At 47.4% G+C, this 20,574-nt stretch overlaps 1 protein-coding gene across 1 annotated transcript in view; it reads right to left on the bottom strand.

Annotated features, from left to right (window-relative positions):
* Nucleotides 1-17,416, bottom strand: part of ELF2 (E74 like ETS transcription factor 2) — a 93,854-nt gene extending 76,438 nt beyond the window's left edge. The window contains exons 1-2 of the mRNA XM_066573738.1: nt 17,276-17,416; nt 9,987-10,065 (exon numbers count right to left, since the gene is read on the bottom strand). The gene's annotated coding sequence lies outside the window, so the exon portion shown is untranslated. The remainder of the gene's footprint in view (nt 1-9,986; nt 10,066-17,275) is intronic.
* Nucleotides 17,417-20,574: the final 3,158 nt, after the last annotated feature.

The raw sequence follows: 20,574 nt of genomic DNA, 5'->3' as shown, positions 1-20,574 counted from the left end.
AAGCCTAAACTGAGCCCTAGCTGCAGGGGGGAAAAAATACACATACATCACATTAGACGCGCTGTCAGCCCCGCTGCATCTTCTTCCTGGGTCCCGACACTGATCTTCTTCTTCTGTTCTGGCAGTGGATTGAAAAATCCCCGCCTTCTGGAAGCGCTGGCTGTGATTGGCTGACGCTTAGCTAATCACAGCCAGCACTCGATGAATGACTGTCATTGGCTGACAGCGCGGGAGAGGTGATGTATGTGTTTTTTTTTCTTTTCTTCAGCTACAGCTTATTTTCGTGGTAGGGCTTATATTTCAAGCCTCCCCCGAAAATCCTTGCATATCATGCTACAAAGATGTGCGACTTTGTAGTGTCACATGCAGCATTGTAGCGCTTCAAAATCGCGGTATTGCCGAGAGGAGACGCATGGATATCGCACGGACCGGCGATGCGATACCGCTGCAATTTTCTCGCGCTGCTGCCGTGTTGCCCGTGTGAATTAGGCCTAGCAGGCGCGGAATGCCGCTTATCGTTCGCGTGGGTGACTATCGCGGATTCCGCAATTGAAATCCAGTTGTGTGAAGAATCTAACTAAGGTCAGGCTCACAGGAGCGTAACTTCATTGCATATTATGCGTGCATAGTATGCCATGAATGCAGTCAATGAGAGTACATTCATTTTCGTTGATCCAGTCACACTTGCGCACATTCAGGGCTCCTCTATCATCAGTATTCTGTGAGTCAAAACCAGGAGTGGGTCCAAAATACAGAAGAAATGCAAATCTTTCCATTATACTTTCCCTCTATATGATCCACTTCCACAAAAAAGGACACAGCATGTTGAGCCCGGACTTACAGAAATGGGTGTCATGTGAGTGGTAACTCTCCGTCTCACTAATATCGGTCTCACTGCCGGAGCTGTGACTGCAAATGATGAGAATATATCATTACACTTCATACAGGTTCTCATAAGAGGATTATCAGGACTCTAAAAGCCGTTCTTCCAGAATACACGAGCACTCAGACCGGCTTATCAGTATTCTCAAGACAGTCATCTGATGGGCAGTCTACAGAGCGACACAGAAATGGTCGTGTATATATATATATATATATATATATATATATATATATATATATATATGATTCCAGATTTAGCCTGCAGCAGGACAACAGCCCCCAATATACAGTAACCCCTATTTTCAACATACGGCCGGGCCCACATGGCCATAAACGTAAAACGCTGCGCAGAGTTTTCCATAGTCTTTGCAGCGGTGGAGCCGGCTGTCACCCTGCATACAGCTGCGTACGGCAGCGAACTTGTACTGCGCATTGCCATGTCCTCACGCACGCAGCCATGCAGGACAGCATTTTTTTTGTTTATATTTACCGCACCGTCACTAAGCAATGACATCTATACACTCCACCCATACGCAATGTATATATGCACCCATAAAGGACAATGGGCTATATCTCACGTATAAAGAACATGCTGCAGTGTTATTACACAAGTCTATGCTAATGTGAGCGGAACTGCTTAAGGCAATGTAACCAGTGTTACCACGTATCACACAGGCGTACAGAGCCCATGTAATATGCTGTAAACATACGGTCACAGCCTAAAGAAGAACAAGGAGTCCTGGAAGTGATGATACGGCCCCACAGAACCCCGATCTCATCATCCATTCTGTCCGGGATTACATGAAGAGACAGAAGGATTTGAGCTAGCTACATTCACAAAGGATCTGTGGTTGGTTCTTCGAAATATTCAGAACAACCTCCCTGACGAGTTCCTTCAAAACCTGTGTGCAAGTGTACCTGGAAGACCCGATGCTGTTTGGAAGACAAAGGGTGTCACAACAAGTGCTGATAATTTAGATTTCTATTTTGTTCATTCACTTTGTATTTTGTGTTTAATTGGAAACTTTGGAAAGTATTCTTACTTTGTAGTATTTTTCCCACACCTGCCTAAAACTTTTGCACAGTGATGTATGTGTGGATTTATAATGTGTATCTGGAAAATATAACAGCTGCTGACACGAAGCCAAGAGGAAATGCAGCAGCTCCAGCAGAGAGCTGTCCGCCAGCGCTGCGAGGACTCCAGCTGCAATCTGCAGAGCCATAGGCGGCAGTTCTAGAACTACACATGACAGAATGATTAATACCCGCGTACGTCAGCCGGCATATTACTGCTCATTGTACTCTAATCCGCCATAATCTGAGAAAGTTACCAAGCAATGGCTCGCTCCACTAAACACATTACATAAGCAGCAAACGCCATGCCACACAATGTAAATAGAAAGCACACAACAGTGCCAAGGGATGCAACCGGCAGGGAATCATGCCATCCAATGCCATGACAACTCCTGGTCACCGTCATGCAGCACAATGAGATGCTGGCATAAATCATTAAATGGCATCTAGGGAATGTGCTTCACTTCTAAAGGCGATAACAGATGAGATTCACATCAAGCTAAACCATATATCAGCAGCTTACAAGATGCACGTCTGCGTTAGGGACAGTTCAGGGCTCCCGTCTCTCTGCTCCGTTTTCGGGGGTCAATCTGAAATAAAACCGCAGCGTTTTCGATACAAGAAATGGAAATCTGACTGAATGGAAGCGGTATTTTTTTTCGTTTTATATCAGTTTCTCTCCTGTAAAAACGGAGCAGATTGACGGAAAGGCCTGAACTGACCCTAACGCAGCCATGATTTTTTTAGACCAATCAAAACTTTTAAAAAATTAACCAGAAATCTACAACTTCCTTTAAAATATCGCTTTCAGGGAGCACTGTAGTTTTAATTTCCTGTTGACAACAGTATGCCAGTCCATGTAAAAACCACATCTGTACAGCCCCATTGTCTGTAAAGGGTCAGGGTACTGTCCGTGTTCAGGCTGTTGCATGTTTGGACATCAACACAGACATGAAAATCATCCATGTGAATAAGCCCTTAAAGTTATTGGGTGTACAAAAATATAGCACACACATGTGGACTCCATTTTTATTCAATGCTAGAAAAAAGCTGGGACCGCATTTACAAAAATAAAGGATAACACATGGGAGTAAAAAAAAAAAGACATATGCAACGCTGACTGATGCAACATGGTCATTCGCATGGATTAAAATCAGTCGGTCTTTCATGTACCAAAATCAGACATGCTCATCTGAATAACCCCTTAGCAGGAAATGAATAAAATCCAAGGAAGTTGAGGAAAATTTTTAAATATCGCAATTTTTTTAACTTCCATGACAAATATTTACATAGATATCGTACAGATTTTTTTTGTTATCAGGCATATATTTCCATTTGTTTACTTTATTTTGGAAGCACATATGAAAAATTTCACAATTTTCTGAGCAATTTCGGTGACTTAATAATTTAACATTACTTTTTAAAATTCTGACGTACATTGTTTTTTATTTTCACTTCGATTTAATTTACAACTTATATCTTGTATGTAAGGTATTGATGATTAAATTAATTGATGTAATAAATTAAAGGGGTTGTCCCGCGGCAGCAAGTGGGTCTATACACTTCTGTATGGCCATAATAATGCACTTTGTAATGTACATTGTGCATTAATTATGAGCCATACAGAAGTTATAAAAAGTTTTATACTTACCTGCTCCGTTGCTGGCGTCCTCGTTCCCATGGAGCCGACTAATTTTCGCCCTCCGATGGCCAAATTAGCCGCGCTTGCGCAGTCCGGGTCTTCTGCAGTCTTCTATGGGGCCGTTCGTGTAGAATGCCGGCTCCGTGTAGCTCCGCCCCGTCACGTGCCGATTCCAGCCAATCAGGAGGCTGGAATCGGCAATGGACCGCACAGAAGCCCTGCGGTCCACGGAGACAGAGGATCCCGGCGGCCATCTTCAGCAGGTAAGTATGAAGACGCCGGACCGCCGGGATTCAGGTAAGCGCTGTGCGGGTTGTTTTTTTAACCCCTGCATCGGGGTTGTCTCTCGCCGAACGGGGGGGGGGGGTTAAAAAAAAAAAAAAAACCGTTTCGGCGCGGGACAACCCCTTTAATGTAAGGCCCAATGTCCACGGGTGGATTTTAATTATAAAATCTGTGTGTGGCCGTCGCGTGAGAGATCCGCAGCTCCAGAAGCCGCATTAGCATCCGTAGGGAAACTTAATGCATGCGGATGTGATTTTTTTCGTGGCATGCAGATCGCATGCGTGGGAAGAAATCGCAGCATGCTCCATTTTCCTGCAGATCCCGCAGGGACAGCTTCCATTGAAGTCAATGGAAGCCGTCCCCGCTGCAGCACACTCGCAGCTGTCATTGTGGCTGTGCCGTGGATCTGCGGGAGAGAGGAGATTCAAAAAATAAAAAAAGTGAGCACGGAACGTGAGCACGCCACATGCGTGCGGTATGCATGCCGCGGGCATCCACCGGGCAGAAAAAAAAAGATACGGCCGCGATGGAGGAGAGCTGTACAGCGTCCGGACAGGTGAGTATAATGTCATTTTTGGCCTTATGCCTGTGGGCACGGGTGGGAACCACTGCGGGATTCCACACTTGGAATCCGTGCGTGCCCGTGGACAGGAGGCCTAATGGAACATTCCCACACAGCTGAATTTGTGTGGATTTTCCAAAATGCCTGTCTAATATTGCATTATATCACTAGTGCAGATTGTGACACAGATTTTGATGTGGATCTGCAAGACACGTCACCCCTACATTTCAAAGGGTGAAATCAGTTGCAAATCTGCGTCAAAAACCATGTCAAAATCCGCGGTTATGAAAGAAGGAGAGGGACAGCTGATACAGCACTGACATGTCAGGAATGTTTGTTAATATGTCAAACTTTCCTGGCCAGCCCGGTAATTGGCTGTCACTGATGACAAGCCTGTTCGAGTGTCTTATCTGCTGTGGGGTGCTGCGATTACCCGCTGAGAGCAGAACTTACATTTATGTCCCTGCTGCACAGTGGAAAGGCAGCAGCGACGTAAAAATAAAGTGGTTAAAGGGGGTTGGTGATTTTTGAAAATGATAGTAAGGTTTAGTTTTCAGCCTCTGCTCGGTCTTCTCTTTGAAGATTTTTTTTCCTACACAAACATCTTGCCACTTCTTTTACTTACTTAGGTGCTAGGCTGGCTGAACGCGGGGGGATTTACATTGCGGAATCCGGAGCGGGCCTCCCCCTTTGGATTCCTCAGCAAATATCGCCCAAAACATGCTAGGGAAAAGCAGTTTTTCCTGCCCGCTCACGGTGGAAAAATTGCAGCATACTCTATTTTGAGCCGAATTCCGTGCGGACGGCTTCTATTGAAGCTAATGGAAGCCGTTCGACCCGCGGTCTGTCCGCAATCATCACTGCGGAAAGGTCACAGGATTCGCGTCATCACCTAGCGACAGCTTGGCATGATCTGTACGGGCATAGGGTCAGATGTCCCTGCAGGATCCCGCATGCAGAATCCGACCTGGCCACGGGCAGGCAGCCTTACTGATCCGTAATTAAATATGAATTAAAAAGCAACCAAAGCTTTGTCAGATCAGAGACAACTGGATACGGGTGAGGAAGTTTTCTTTTTAGTTGATTGAGGATATTATTATGGATTTTTTGTGACAAACATCAAACTGATCCATCAGATCCTCATAACTCAGCAGCTCATCAGCGAAAAGCATCAGTATCCCATTTCAAATTAGAAATTGAATAAAGCGCACTGGATATGCCATCCAGATGCCAACTAGTACTGTCCTGGGAATGCCACGCTTTCCATAGCTTCAGCACTGCAGCTTTTTGCATCCCCTGATCATATCACATACCGTCCTGTCCCCAGTAATACAGTCATGTCATGAAAGTCCCCAAATCATTCTACGTATCTCTGTGAGAGGAGCTGCATGATTTACTCTGGCTGTTCCCATTCATATAAGGCCAAACTAGTTCACATGGCATTCATCATCAGTCCAGAAGTTGGGCGCTGGTGACAAAGCAGCAGACTACTACACAATCCTGTCCCCGTACCAGTGACCCCTGCCCTCTCTGTTCCCTCTGTGTCAGCAGATGCTCAGCCATTCCTGCTGATAGTATTTCTTTTTAGCCACTAGTCCACCAGGACCAAAAGGGGCTCAGAGCAAAATTGTAAGACATGTTTGTAACAGATACAACAGCATTTGATTTTTGTGCCCCACATTTGCCAAAAAGTTAAACTTCATTTTAAAGTGTCCCAATCATAAAAATCCTTTGATTCCAATTGGCATGGTTAGTGGCCAACATTTTGGGGCATAAAAATAAGCATTGATTACAAGTTCTAACTAATCACCTATGCTTATTTCATAAGGAAATACTTTGTTATACTCCATACTAGTAAGTTATTAGCTAATTATAGTACCAGTCTTTTTGGTGGCGCAATGCACCACACAGCTCTGCTACATGGTACATCCATTATGATCCCCACACATCACACACACACAGCTCTACTACATCCATCTTGATTCCCACACAAGACAAACACAGCTTGCCTCCTCCCACAGCAGTGATGTCACCACAGGTCCTTTAGCTCACCATATCTCTGTGATGGCGGTAGGACAGTGTCTTCTCTCAGGACCGCTGAGTTTTGTGTGAGATAATAACGGCTTAGTTGTACTCTTATTTTGTTATTTTTGCCCTCCCCTTCCAAGAGCCCTGTGTTGTTCTTCTGTCGGTCAAGCTCTGTGTTTTATATATGCTGTAGGACCTGTGATGATGTCACCAGGGGTCAGAGCATGAGAAGAACACACATACAGAACTTTCTACCAAACTGCCGAATGGCTTCTCCCACAGCAGTGATGTCACCGCAGATCCTTTAGCCCACCGGATCTCTGTGGTGGTGGTAGGTCGGTGTCTTCTGTCAGGACCTCTGAGTTGTGTCTGAGATAATAACGGCTTAGTTGTATTCTCATTGTGTTATTTTTGTCCTCCCCTTCCAAGAGCCCTGTGTTGTTCTTTTGTCAGTCAGGCTCTGTGTTTTATATATGTTGTAGGACCTTTGATGACGTCCCCAGGGGTGGAGCAATGACGTCACCAGGGGCGGAGCATGAGAAGCACTCAGATACATACTCACTGCCAAGTGGTCGTTAGTAGTTTGACTGGTGTTTCCTTACTGATTATCATTGATATGTTGGGCGTCACGCACACAATATAGCCAAAGAGCCGCAAGATATCGCGTGTTCTGCTGTATGCATTCTCTGCGTGGCAACACATTACACAGATTCTACCCTACAAGTTCGGCACTGCTCACATCATGCTCAGAGACTACGTTGGAGGTGTATACAGTGACATCTGGGGGATTAGTCACTTGCTTAGGATCGCCTTCTTTTCTCATAAGACAGTTGGCACATGGAATAAATTCACTTCCACGCCAAAGTTTCTTCAAGTCTGGCTTCTGCCAGCTTTATTATGCTTCTCCATAGCAAAATTTTACCACAGCACTTGACAACAAAATAGTGTAGGATCAGTAAATTAACACATGGCTTCTTACTACATATTAGCAATGTCTTCCCTACAGTCAGGCCTAGCGTCCAAAGCTTCACAAAACTATAAACCATATACCATCACAGGGTGCATCTGTTACCCTGTCGTGCAATGTGGTCAGTACATATAGCTATACAGGCCTTTTTGAATAGCTTTCTCTCTGTCCAGACTGGGAACCACTTCTGAGAAACTCATAACTCTTTATAGCAAGCCTGCTGAGGTGACGCATAATTAGCCAGCTCCACAGCAGTGAACACCCCTTCTTTGCACACCATATTCCTAAACTATGGCCCCCTAGTGGTTCACACACCACTACAATGGCTCCTCTGCCGCAACATCAGGAGCCAATGCCCACACATCCCACAGTATAGGCCTACAATGGGGTATGTCACCAATAGCCTCCCATTTACAAAACAAACCATATACAGCGCAGTATACTTTTTTTTTACTGTATAGCTTTATATGGATTATTGTAGTCTGTATTCTATACCAGATCAACAGAGGCCAAAAGGATACTGTTTTGGCTTCCATCTGGTGAATGGAGCCTTACGTATACAGATGGCGCATAAGATAGAAGCTTTTCCCAATGCATACTCAAATGTATGCATGAATAGAGCTTAATGCTTCTAGGGTAGAATATCTTTGTAATACGGTATCCAATCTAGCATGTCTCATGGAAAATCTAAGACATAAGGAGTGCAGTATGATCAGTAGGCGTCCATGGGTGCTGTATTACAGTCCTGTACAAGACCTCTATACAGAGCCATCACACTGCCATATCCATTTGTCCTGCCTGGCATAGAAGTCATAGTGATCTGTTCAGACATATGTTGAAATAACAAATAATGATTTAACATTTACTATATGTATATTGTGATCCATGTTATGGCTTATGTGAGCAGGCTGGATCATACCAATGATTGTTACATGTAACGATAGTGTAAAAGGAAACTAAAGGATTTGCTATTCATTGTGAAAGTCTTCAAACTACTTAAAGAGTAACAGAACTTTTAACTAACTTTTGACAAGTCATAGAGACATATGAAAAGTTTGGATCGGTGGAGATCCGGCTGCAGAGACATTTCTATGAATTGTCAAAAGTTATTTAAAAGTGCTTACTCTTAATAGTTTGGGCAAGCAGCAGCCCAATAATTTTGGGGTAGTTGTCTAACAACCCAAGCCGCCATGCTGATGTGTATGCCCATGTGTAGAACCCTATGCTTCAATCGCTGTAAGTGATACGTGTTATGAGCACTTCTGATCCAGACCAGCAGAGAAAGATGGTGATTGATGACAGGCACTGAAGTGAGCACTTAGTTCTTTCACATTAGACTGTTTGAAGGGAGATCTCAAGGAGGCGACATGAGGAGTTTTTCAGATATGTCTGTTTTACTAGACACTCCTATTCCCTGTGAAATAACGATTGTAGAACATCTTTTCTTGGAACTTTAGGTTGTGTTGTCCCTCTACAACTCCTCCTGGATATTTATAAAATAAATTGACAAGTGGGTGTTACCATTCCCCTGTCAGGTGTGTGTCCTTGCCAGCGCAGATTGGACAATGTCAGAGTATGTAGGGACACCCCCCACCCTCCCAGGTGGTAGCACCCAGTCATAAATTTATGCAGAAATGAGGAATAATAACAGAATAGCAAAACCAAAAAGTCGAAGGAGAGAAGCTGAAGAATTGTTATTTCATGAGCAATACAAGTAAATCAGAAGTAATGACAGATCCACTTTAAAAAAGTTTTCCAAGCTCCAAAGTCCTTCCCCAGCATAGGGAAGAGCATGTCTTCATGATAACGGAGGCCAGCCATTAGCTGCAGTTGTCATATGAACAATGAATGTGACTTCGTGTTTCACCAAGGACCAGAGTAGAAGGAACTTGGTCGGCGTTGCTGGACTGGAGGCACAGTGGAAGGGGCAGTAATAGCTATTCTATTTTTTTGTGTCTTTCCTACCCTGGGGCAAAGTTTTGTTTTTTTTAAAGGTCGGAGAACCCCTTTTAGGAATATTTGCACCAAAATCCGCATCACAATTCGCAGCATTGGTTTGACACAGATCCGCTGTAGACTTCACTCCTTCAATTGAAAGGGTGAAATCTGCTATAGATTCATGTCAAAATCCCGACTAAATGGTGCAGATTTGGGCATGGATCCGCACAAAAGTCTGCTACATGTGAACATACCATACAGAGCTGTAATATTTAAATGTCATTAAAGGTTGTTGTTCTCACTTCTCATGAGAGACTGCAAACAGTCAGAGACAGTAGAAAAGCAACATCCAGGTAAAAAGCATCCCTGCAACCCCAAATCTATCGTTTCTCTGCACTGAAGGCACATGACTCTAACCGGCGCCAGCAGTACACACACCGAAGAGCATACTGTGCCGCCGTTGACTCATTTTACTCCTGCGTTGCGTGATAAAGGAGCCAATTTGCCTTGACATTGATGTCCTTGATTCATATACCGCCACACAATCCATGCACAGATGTTACAGACAAGCGATGAAACACAAAATAAGATATTGCTTTTCAGCTTACCAGGGCCGTGCGAGTGTGTTCTGGGTAGATCTTCAAGCTGACACTAATGATACCTTCCAAAAAGTCCATAAAAGGATACCTAATAGAAAAAGTAAGCCGTCATTTATATGGAATAATAAAACCACTAGAATATCACTGTAACTAACGGCAGATCAGCTGGTAATACAGGCAGATGCCTAAAGCAAGGCTTCTCGTGGGAAGAAGGCTGATACGTCTGATGTTCCAGTGTTTAGCGCTATCAGATGTCTGAGTGTTAAAAGTGCATAAACTGTATATAAAAACCGCTATATACTGTTGGATGTAAAGCTCACCACGCTTCTGACCAGGGCAACTGATCATTAGGAACATACAAGTAATTGAAGGGGTTGCCTCGTTAGGACTCAGCGCAAAGAGCCACTAAGTAAAACTCTGTTCGCTGCACGGTTTCCCGCCAGGTTCAGCCAGAGGAATCTCTGCGCTGACCATAATGGCCCCCGATCTATACCACGGTATGCTGTACGGTGGCCTATGTCACCTGCAGGCCACAACCTATTTGACTTCTTTTGGTGTGGTCTACAGTATAGTAGCGCACAGCAGTTTATGTTGGACAGTAAACACATGACCAACAGAGACCAGAAGGACACTGTTTTGGCATCAGCTGGGTCCACTGGACTTTTTAAGTACATTCAGCATACGCACTGTAGCTCACGATACATAAGCTGAACGTAAGGACCAAACATGGCGAGAACAGAGATCCACAGGGTGTTCCCATCTCCGACATTTATGGCATAACTACAGGATGTCTGACAGATGCAGGTCCCACTTCATTGTGTGTAGGGACACTCAACACCTGTCCGATAGACCAACTGATGGCCACTGGTGCCTGCATCAAGCCGGAGAATGAATAGAGAGGTAGCCATGCATCTCTCTCCATTCACTTCTATGGGGGTCACAGAACCAGCTGAGCTCAGCTCTGGATATGCCATAAATGTATAAGATGGTAATACCCCTTTATGATAGGTTCTTGCTCTGGCACACCAAACCCATCTATGATTTGACCATTTATTCAGATGCTATCCCAAGGGGTTAGAGAAGCCCAAACCATGGAGATCAGCCAGCTTCTTTTTAGGAAGTGCTAATTTCATGAGATAAACCCTTTAAAGGGCCTCTCCGGCAAAAACACTTATTTCCATGCCTGCCCCCCTCAACTGATTGGCTGTCACACTCTGGAGGTTTCGTTTGTGTATTCCAATCACTTCCCAGCAGTGCAGACCCCTGTCCGATACATATGAGGATGAGCTGTGATCTCCTCTATTATAACTGTGTGACAGGAACTATATGATTACAATCAGTAACTGACAGCAGTGTTTGTGTCCCCCACTGGGAAGTTTCTGTGGAAAGGTCCATGTAATAGCATAATACAAACTAAAAAATTAACTAGAAAATGAATCCATAACCCCAAGCAGATCTGAGCAAGTGAGAACTGAGATCACCTGAGGAAAAAGAGACCAGACAGAAAAAAATAGCTAACCAGGGTAACACTAGCTCACTTATATGTACTGTGGGGTAGCTACATAATGAATACATTTAAAAAATTATCATTAAAGTGTCCCTTTAATTATTGCCTTCTTTGCCTATATTGTTGTCAATTATCATTACTCAGATGGGACCTCATTAGAGATGAGCGAACGTACTCGGATAAGCACTACTCGTCCGAGTAATGTGCTTTATCCGAGTATCGCTGTGCTCGTCTTGAAAGATTCGGGGAGCGCCGCGGAGCGGGGAGCTGCAGGGGAGAGCCGGGAGGAACGGAGGGGAGATCTTTCTCTCCTTCTCTCCCGCCCGCTCTCCCCTGCTCCCCGCCGCAACTCACCTGTCAGCAGCGGCGCTCCCCGAATCTTTCAAGACGAGCACAGCGATACTCGGATAAAGCACATTACTCGGACGAGTAGTGCTTATCCGAGTACGTTCGCTCATCTCTAGACCTCATATATAAAAAATTAATTAACCATTTTGCTATCCCAAAAGCCTCTTCATATGTGGCTTACTCGCAGTCATCATACAGGATGCCCATTATCATAGGCTACAATATGATGCAACTGCCAGAAACACATTAGAATCCATGATTTTATTCTATAGTGAATAATACATGTCCGTAGATCAGCTTTAAGGCACGACATAATTGGAACTACCAGCAGCCTCTGCAGACAGGAATCATCCCCCAATAAGCTCTCATATACTCAAAGAGTTTCTTCACCTTTGGCTGCTTCAGTGCATAAAGACAATGGTAAAACCTCCTTGACAGGCAGAATTGTAAATGGCTCACATATCGAAATGATATAAGACTGCATGGGATGTGATAGAATGTAGATGGGGAACAGCGTGGAAGTAGAGGAGACAATGAATGTAGACATCAGCGCTCCTGCACAGCCGTGAACCATAGTGAGCTCGGTGAAAGATTTCCGCAGTCACCTGCAGTTAGTGGCGTTCTTAGGCCAGCAATACACTGACCTTCTGCACAGAGCCAAAGAATAATGGATCCATCATGGGTCTGTAATAACAAATCTGCACCCATTCCCTGCAGAAACGCCATGAACACCAAGTTCCAGCACTCATCTTCATAACTCTTCATTCAAATACATTAGATGCAAATCTGACGCCATATACAAAGTATCAGGGGGTTGTGGTTACAGCTGTGTTTTATAAATATGTTTCAATAACGAGTTACTTTTGTAAACATGAGTGCTGCAGTCCACATGATACTTGGTTACTTTATGGATACTGCGGCAGGCTTCTACCAACATATTGAAGTTAAAGGGGTTGTCTCGCGGCAGCAAGTGGGGGTATACACTTCTGTATGGCCATATTAATGCACTTTGTAATATACATCTTGCATTAAATATGAGCCATACAGAAGTTATTCACTTACCTTCCCTGCGCTGGCGTCCCCGTCTCCATGGCTCCGTCTAACTTCAGCGTCTAATCGCTGGATTAGACGCGCTTGCGCAGAAGGGTCTTCTGCCTTCGGGTCTGTCCGGCAGCAGCGGCGTTCTGGCTCCGCCCCCTTCTACGTGTCATCGCATAGCTCCGCCCCGTCACGTGTGCCGATTCCAGCCTCCTGATTGGCTGGAATCGGCACATGTGACGGCGCGGAGCTACGTGATGACGCGTAGAAGGGGGCGAAGCCAGAACGCCGCTCGTGCCAGACCGAGCCGAAGGCAGAAGACCCTTCTGCGTAAGCGCGTCTAATCGGGCGATTAGACGCTGAAGTTAGACGGAGCCATGGAGACGGGGACGCCAGCGCAGGGAAGGTAAGTGAATAACTTCTGTATGGCTCATATTTAATGCAAGATGTATATTACAAAGTGCATTAATATGGCCATACAGAAGTGTATAACCCCACTTGCTTTCGTGAGACAACCCCTTTAAGATCCGGGCTGGTACTTGTGGTGAGCTGGAACTACTATTGGTGCATATTACATTGGTATTATTTCTAAGCCATCTTCTGCCACCCCAAAGCCCTATAGCTTATATGACGATGCCACTGCATTACTCTGGGTATTGGATACATCATACAGATTTTTTTGGGCACATCTAAATAGTGATTTGTAAAACCCCATTCACCAGCCTTGTATCGCACTTTGTTGCAGACTTGCAGTGCAGAAGTGAGCTGCAAAACTACAATGTATCCACTGCAACTGAATATAGCCGAGGTGAGAGTGGCTGAGCCGCCGCTATTACAAAAGTAGCCCAGCAGCAGAAAAACAAATGTGAAGAGGCCGCTTTATGCCCACTTCATTGTAGAGGACTATGTGTGGCATATACCCCGATCAGCCATAATATTAGAACCACTGATAGGTGAAGCAAACAGCATCGTCTCATCACAATGGCAGCTGTCAATAGGTGAGATATGAGATAGCAAGTGGACAATCAGTTAATGAATTTGTGTGGAAGGCAGGGAAAATAGGATCTGAGCGACTTTGAGAAGAGCCAAATTGTGATGGCTATGAGATTGGGTCAGAGTATCTCCAAAACAGTGAATCTTGTTGGGTGTTTCTGGTATATAACGGTAAGTATCTACCAAGAGTGGTCCAAGGAGGACTACCAGTGATCAGATGACAGGGTCATGGGCGCTGAAGGTTCACTGATGTGTTGTGGGGAAAAGGCTACTCTGTCTACTCCAATCCACAGCAGAGCTACGGTATCACCAACTGCTGAAGAAGTTAAAGAGACCCTGTCAGCAAGTGTGACTCTCGTCAGAAGGCTGTGTGTGTCGTCAACTTGCTATGTGCACGCTGACTGCACCAGGGGACGCCGCAGGAACAGGGATCAGGTGAGTATGAAAAGAGGCTTCCCGGACTCCATATTACCTGACCTATAAGAACCATAACTTACTTTACGGTTTTTATAGTTGGTGACAGGTTCCCTTTAATGCTATGATGGATATGTGACAGAACACAGAGTGCATCACAGATTGCAGTTTATTGGGCCGCGCAGCCGTAGACTGGTCAGACTGCCCGTGCTGATCTCTGCCTACCTCCTAAAGTGCCTCCAATGGTCACATGAGCATCAGAACTAGATTATGGAGCGATGGAATAAGGTGGCCTGGTCTGAAGAATGAGGTTTTGTTTTACATCATGCGGAGGGCTGCCTTGCTTAACTGGGGAAGAGATGGCACCAGGATTGACTACTGGAAGTTACAAGCCGGTGGAGACAGCGTGATGCTCTGGGAAATGTTCTGCTAGGGAACCATCAGTCCTGGCATTCGTGCAGATGTTACTTTGACATGTATCACCTGCCTAAGCATTGTTGCAACTAAGTACACCCCTTCATGGTAGCTGTATTCCCTAACGGCAGCGGCCTCCTTCAGCAGGGCAAGGTGCCTTGCCATACTGCAAACGTTGTTAGGAATGGTTTGAGGAACATAACAAGGAGTTCGGGGTGTTGACTTCTCCTCTGAAATTGAGCATCTTTGAGATGTGCTGGAAAACAAGTCTGATCCACGAAGGTCATATCTCCCAACTTACAGGACCTGCTGCTAACATCTTAGTGCCAGATACTACAGGGCACCTTAAGAGGTCTTGTGCAGCCCATGCCTCCCTTGATGAGAACTAATTTGGCTTTAGAAGCTGATCAACACATTATTAGACCGGTGGTTTTAATGTTACGGGTACAAGTTACAAGCTAACACAAGCCTAAGATTTCTTTTGAACGGCACTCCAGGCACATACTGAAAATTCCGCCTTGGTGTAGAGCTGGGTACCTCCACCATCATCATGGACCTGACTTTGTGTCTAGGCTTCTGCAAATTAGACAATTGTCAGCACCCTTTCAGCAGGATCTATCAACAATCTGATGTGTATGAGAGCTGATAGACTACTTAATACCTACCGTATGAAGAAAATGATGTTATAGCGAGCTTTCGAACCTACTCAGGGTTCTTCTTTAGCCATTATGCCTGAGGAAGAACCCTGAGAGGTTGGAAAGCTCGCATTAACATCATGTATTTTTGTAGGCCATTAAAAGGTTTCATATCTACAAGATTACTTGGTTTCTTTTGCTGAAAACAATCACACGTCGCTAAAAAAAAATCACATTGCACTTGCGTAGAAATCGCATCAACATGCGGGTGCGATGCGTGCATTCAAATGGGTGAGTTTAATACACGATATCGCTCTTACATGGGCAATACACCCTAAGGGCTCACTCACACGGGCGTATATGGTTCACATATTACATGCGTGAAAAAACACAGGCGTTAGTGGCCCAACAGAAGTAGATTGGGCTTTTAGCAGCACGTATGACACATGTGAAAAATACATGGGCCGCATACGCCGTGTGCATGAGCCCTTAGGTGTATGGCAAGCTTTATGACAACACTCCTCAGAACTGATGTACGCGAGGTGCCACAAACACATTGCTATGTGGATGTAAAGGTCTGTCTTAGTACGCCATTCGAGAGTTCCCGACGCTTCATGGTAGTGGTCACGTGTGTCCTCCCCCCAGCAGTCAGAGCAGTGACCCTCCAACTTTTCTCTATTAGGCCCTATTCGCACACACGTATTCTGGTGCAGTCCAAGTCTACAACGGAAAACCCCGGCATGTCCTATTCTGACCTGTTTTCACGGACGAGGACATGCACTGTGTGGGGATCCTTGAACATCGGACAGAACAAAGAAGTCCGTGTGACATCCGTGTTCGTGTGTTGCTTTCTTGCCCAATTTTTCAGCCAGCCTATGGGCACACCCGCGTGAATTCGGTCTTAGGGGCATTTTACACGGCGCAACTATTGGCTGAAAAATCGCTTAAACAAGTGATTTTCAGTGACAGTTGTGACCCGATGCGGTACTGGGCGCAAAACCGTTCACTAGGCGCTAGCTGCTTCGTTCTCGCTCAGTGTTCCTTCATCTCTGAACATCTGCCTGTTCACCATGAACGGAGGCGAGTGGCCGGAAGAGATCTCTGGCGCACTCTGCCTCTACTCCCCTTATGTGCCCGACAGTCGCCCTGCGTAAAGCCACCCTTAGTCACAGCGAGCCTTGAAGTCTATGACAGCCGTGGATTAGTATATTCGCTACTGCGTGGGCAGAATGTACATTGCTCGGTGGGCAATTTGTCCGACCGCCAGTAATGAATCGGCGACATTGTTATGACCCACTTCTGATGTCGTGTTGGACAGTCTGTAATCTGCCGTTTATGGCACTGCTGGAAGTGTTAGCAGAGGGCTGCAAATTCTGCACCACACTCAGGGGCAGATGTTTATGTGTGCCCCATCAGCCTGGCACTGCCCCGCTACCCTCCAGGCTGCAGCTTCTGGCAGGCTGGGTACATGCAAAAAGCGAAAGTAGAAGAAAGACGAAAAACAAGTCAGCGGCAGAAGTGACAGCAAACTTCAGGGTGCGTGTTGTCACCTGCTGCCGGGTGCAGCGCCCACAAGCTGCCCGCACCGGGGGCACCGGGCAGGGGCTGCGGCTCTCCTCCCATACACATTGCACTGGGTTCCACAACAAACATGTAGGCCCCGATGACACCAGGCGGCTGCCCGCCCCACCAGGCAGGATGGCAGCGGCGGCGGGGGGCTGCGGTGGAGGGCGGGCGACCCCGGCCTGTTAACCCCTGCGGCCGCGGCCGTGCACTGCGGGGGCTACAGGGCAAGGATAACATCGGGGCAGAGGGGTGACCGGGGCAGCAGCCGCACACCCGGAGACCCGCTGCGGGAGCTGCCGTCATATCCGCAGCTTCCCTGGGCACCGCGGCTACACAGGCGGGCAGGGAAGGGGCGCCGCTCGGGAGGCCGGCAGCGCTCTTACCTTGCAGAGGATGCGGTCCCGGGGCACGGAGCTGCCGCTGGAGGCTGGGGGTGGCCGCGGTGACAACACAGTGTGAGCGGCGGGGAGGAGGGATGACACAGGATGGAGATACACCGACTGTGTCACAGAGGAGGAGGGACTATGGCGGCACTCCGCGGACGGCGGCTCCGGGGCTGGGAGGGAAGCCGTGAGGAGGCGGTAGACGTGTCATGTACCGAGCCCGCCGCTAGCTGCGGACGGCGCTCATCTCACCGACGGCAGGGTCTGCCCCATAGAGGAGAGAGCGGCTGTAATGTCACCTGTAGGAGGGGTAGTACAGTGTAATGTCACCTACAGGAGGGGTAGTACAGCGTAATGTCATCTACAGGAGGGGTAGTGCAGCACAATGTCACCTGCAGGAGGTGTAGTTAGGCATACTGTCACCTGCAGGAGGTGTAGTGAGGCATACTGTCACCTGCAGGAGGGGTAGTGCAGCACAATGTCAGCTGCAGGACAGGTAGCGCAGCAGTAATGTCACCTGCAGGAGGGGTAGTGCAGCGTAATGTCATCTACAGGAGGGTTATGCAGCACAATGTCACCTGCAGGAGGGGTAGTGCAGCACAATGTCACCTGCAGGACGGATAATGCAGCACAATGTCTCCTGCAGGAGGGTAGTGCAATACAATGTTACCTGCAGGAGGAATAGTGCAGCATAATGTCACCTGCCCCAGGGGTAGTCCAGCACAATGGCAACTGCAGAAGGGGTAGTGCAGCAGTTATGTCACCTGCAGAAGGGGTGGTGCAGCTGTAATGTCACCTGCAGGAGGCGTAGTGCAGCACAATGCCACCTGCAGCAGGGGTAGTGAGTATTGCAGTACAATGTTACAAGCAGGAGTAGTAGTGCAGCACAATGTCACCTGCAGGAGGGGTTGTGCAGCTTTGATGTCACTTGCAAGATGGGAAGTACAACACAATCTCACCTGCAGGAGGGTAGCGCTGCACAATGTCGCCTACAGGAGAGGTAGTGCAGCACAATGTCACCTGCAGGAGGGGTAGTGCAGCGCGATGTCACCTGCAGGAGGGGTAGTACAGCACAATGTCATCTGCAGGAGGGGTAGTGCAGCACAATGTTTCCTGCAGGAGGGGTAGTGCAGCACAATGCCACCTGCAGGAGGGGTAGTGCAGCACAAAGTTACAAGAAGGAGGGGTAGTGCAGCTGTAATGTCACTTGCAGGAAGGGTACTGAAGCACAATGCCACCTGCAGGAGGAGTAGTGCAGCATAATGTCACCTGCAGGAGGGGTAGTGCAGCACAGTGTCACCTGCAAGAGGGGTAGTGCAGCACATTGTCACCAGCAGGTGGGGTACTGCAGCACAATGCCACCTGCAGGAGGAGGAGTGCAGCATAATGTCACCTGCAGGAGGGGTAGTGCAGCACAATATCACCTGCAGGAGGGTAATGCAGCACAATGTCACCTGCAGGAGGGGTAGTGTAGCAGTAATGTCCCATGCAGGAGGGGTAGTACTGAACAATGCCACCTGCAGGAGGAGTAGTGCAGCATAATGTCACCTGCAGGACTGGTAGTGCAGCACAATGTCACCTGCAGGAGGGGTAGTGCAGCACAATGTCACTTGCTGAGGGGGTAGTGCAGCATAATGTAATTTGCAACTTGGAGGAGGTGAGTGCAGCAAAATGCCACCTGCAGGAGGAGTAGTGCAGCATAATATCACCTGCAGGAGGGGTAGTGCAGCTGTAATGTGACTTGCAAAAGGGATACTGCAGCACAATGTCACCTGCAGGAGGGGTAATGCAGCATAATGTCACCCACAGGAGGGGTAGTGCAGCTGTAATTTCAGTTGCAGGAGGGGTAGTGCAGCGCAAGGTCACCAGCAGGTGGGGTACTGCAGCACAATGCCACCTGCAGGAGGAGTAGTGCAGCATAATGTCACCTGCAGGAGGAGTGGTGCAGCATAATGTCACCTGCAGGAGGTGTTATGCAGCTTTAATTTAACTTGCAGGAGGAGGAGTGCAGCATAATGTTATCTGCCGGAGTGGTAGTGCAGCGTACTGTCACCTGCAGGAGGGGTGGTGCAGCACAATGTCACCTGCAGGTGGGAAGGTGCAGCACAATATAACCTGCAGAAGGGGTAGTGAAGCACAATGTCACCTGCAGGAGGTGTAGTGCAGCGTTATGTCACATGTGGGAGGGGTAGTACAGCACAATGTCACTTGCAGAAGGCGTAGTACAGCAGAATGCCACCTGCAGGAGGGGTTGTGCAACTTTAATGTAACTTGCAGGAGGGGAAATGCAGCACAATATCACCTGCAGGAGGGTAGTGCAGCGCAATGTCATCTGCAGCAGGGGTAGTGCAGCACAATGTCACCTGCAGGTGGGGTACTGCAGCACAATGTCACCTGCAGGAGGGGTAGTGCAGCACAATGTTTTCTTGCAGGAGGGGCAGTGCAGCACAATGTTTCCTGCAGGAGAGGTAGTGCAGCACAATGTTTCCTGCAGGGTGGGCAGTGCAGCACAATGTTTCCTGCAGCAGGGGCAGTGCAGCACAAAGTTACAAGAAGGGGGGGTAGTGCAGCTGTAATGTCACCTGCAGGAGGGGTAGTGTGGCTGTGATTTCACTTACAGGAGGGGTAGTGCAGCACTATGCCCCCCCCCCCCCCCCGGAGGATGAGTGCAGCATAATGTCACCTGCAAGAGGGGTTTTGCAGCATAATGTCACCTGCAGGAGAGTTAGTGCAGCAAAATTTCACTTGCAGGAGTGGTAGTGCAGCACAATGTCACCTGCAAGGGGGGGGGGGGGGGGTAGTACAGCACAATGCTACCTGCAGGAGGCGTAGTCCACCATAATCTTACCTGCAAGAGGGGTTAATGTCACCTGCAGGAGGGGTAGTGCAGCATAATGTAATTTGAAACTTGCAGGAGGCGTAGTGCAGCACAATGTCACCTACAGAATGGGTAGTGCAGCACAATGCCACCTGGAGGAAGGGTAGTGCTGCATAATGTCACCTGCAGGAGGGGTAGTACAGCACAATGTAACGTGCAGGACGGGTAGTGCAGCACAATGTTTTCTTGCAGTAGGGGTAGTGCAGCACAATGTTTCCTGCAGGAGGGGTAGTGCAGCACAAAGTTACAAGAAGGAGGGGTAGTGCAGCTGTATTGTCACTTGTAGGAGGGGCACTGCAGCAGAATGCTACCTGCAGGAGGAGTAGTGCAGCATAATGCTAACTGCAGGAAGGGTAGTGCAGCTGTGATTTCACTTTCAGGAGGGGTAGTGCAGCACAATGCCCCCCCAGGAGGAGGAGTG

This window comes from Eleutherodactylus coqui, chromosome 7 (assembly GCF_035609145.1).
Source record: "Eleutherodactylus coqui strain aEleCoq1 chromosome 7, aEleCoq1.hap1, whole genome shotgun sequence".
Classification (NCBI taxonomy): Eukaryota; Metazoa; Chordata; class Amphibia; order Anura; family Eleutherodactylidae; genus Eleutherodactylus; species Eleutherodactylus coqui.
The sequence above is the reverse complement of the archived record's forward strand: the minus strand, read 5'-3'. Positions and strand labels throughout refer to the sequence as shown.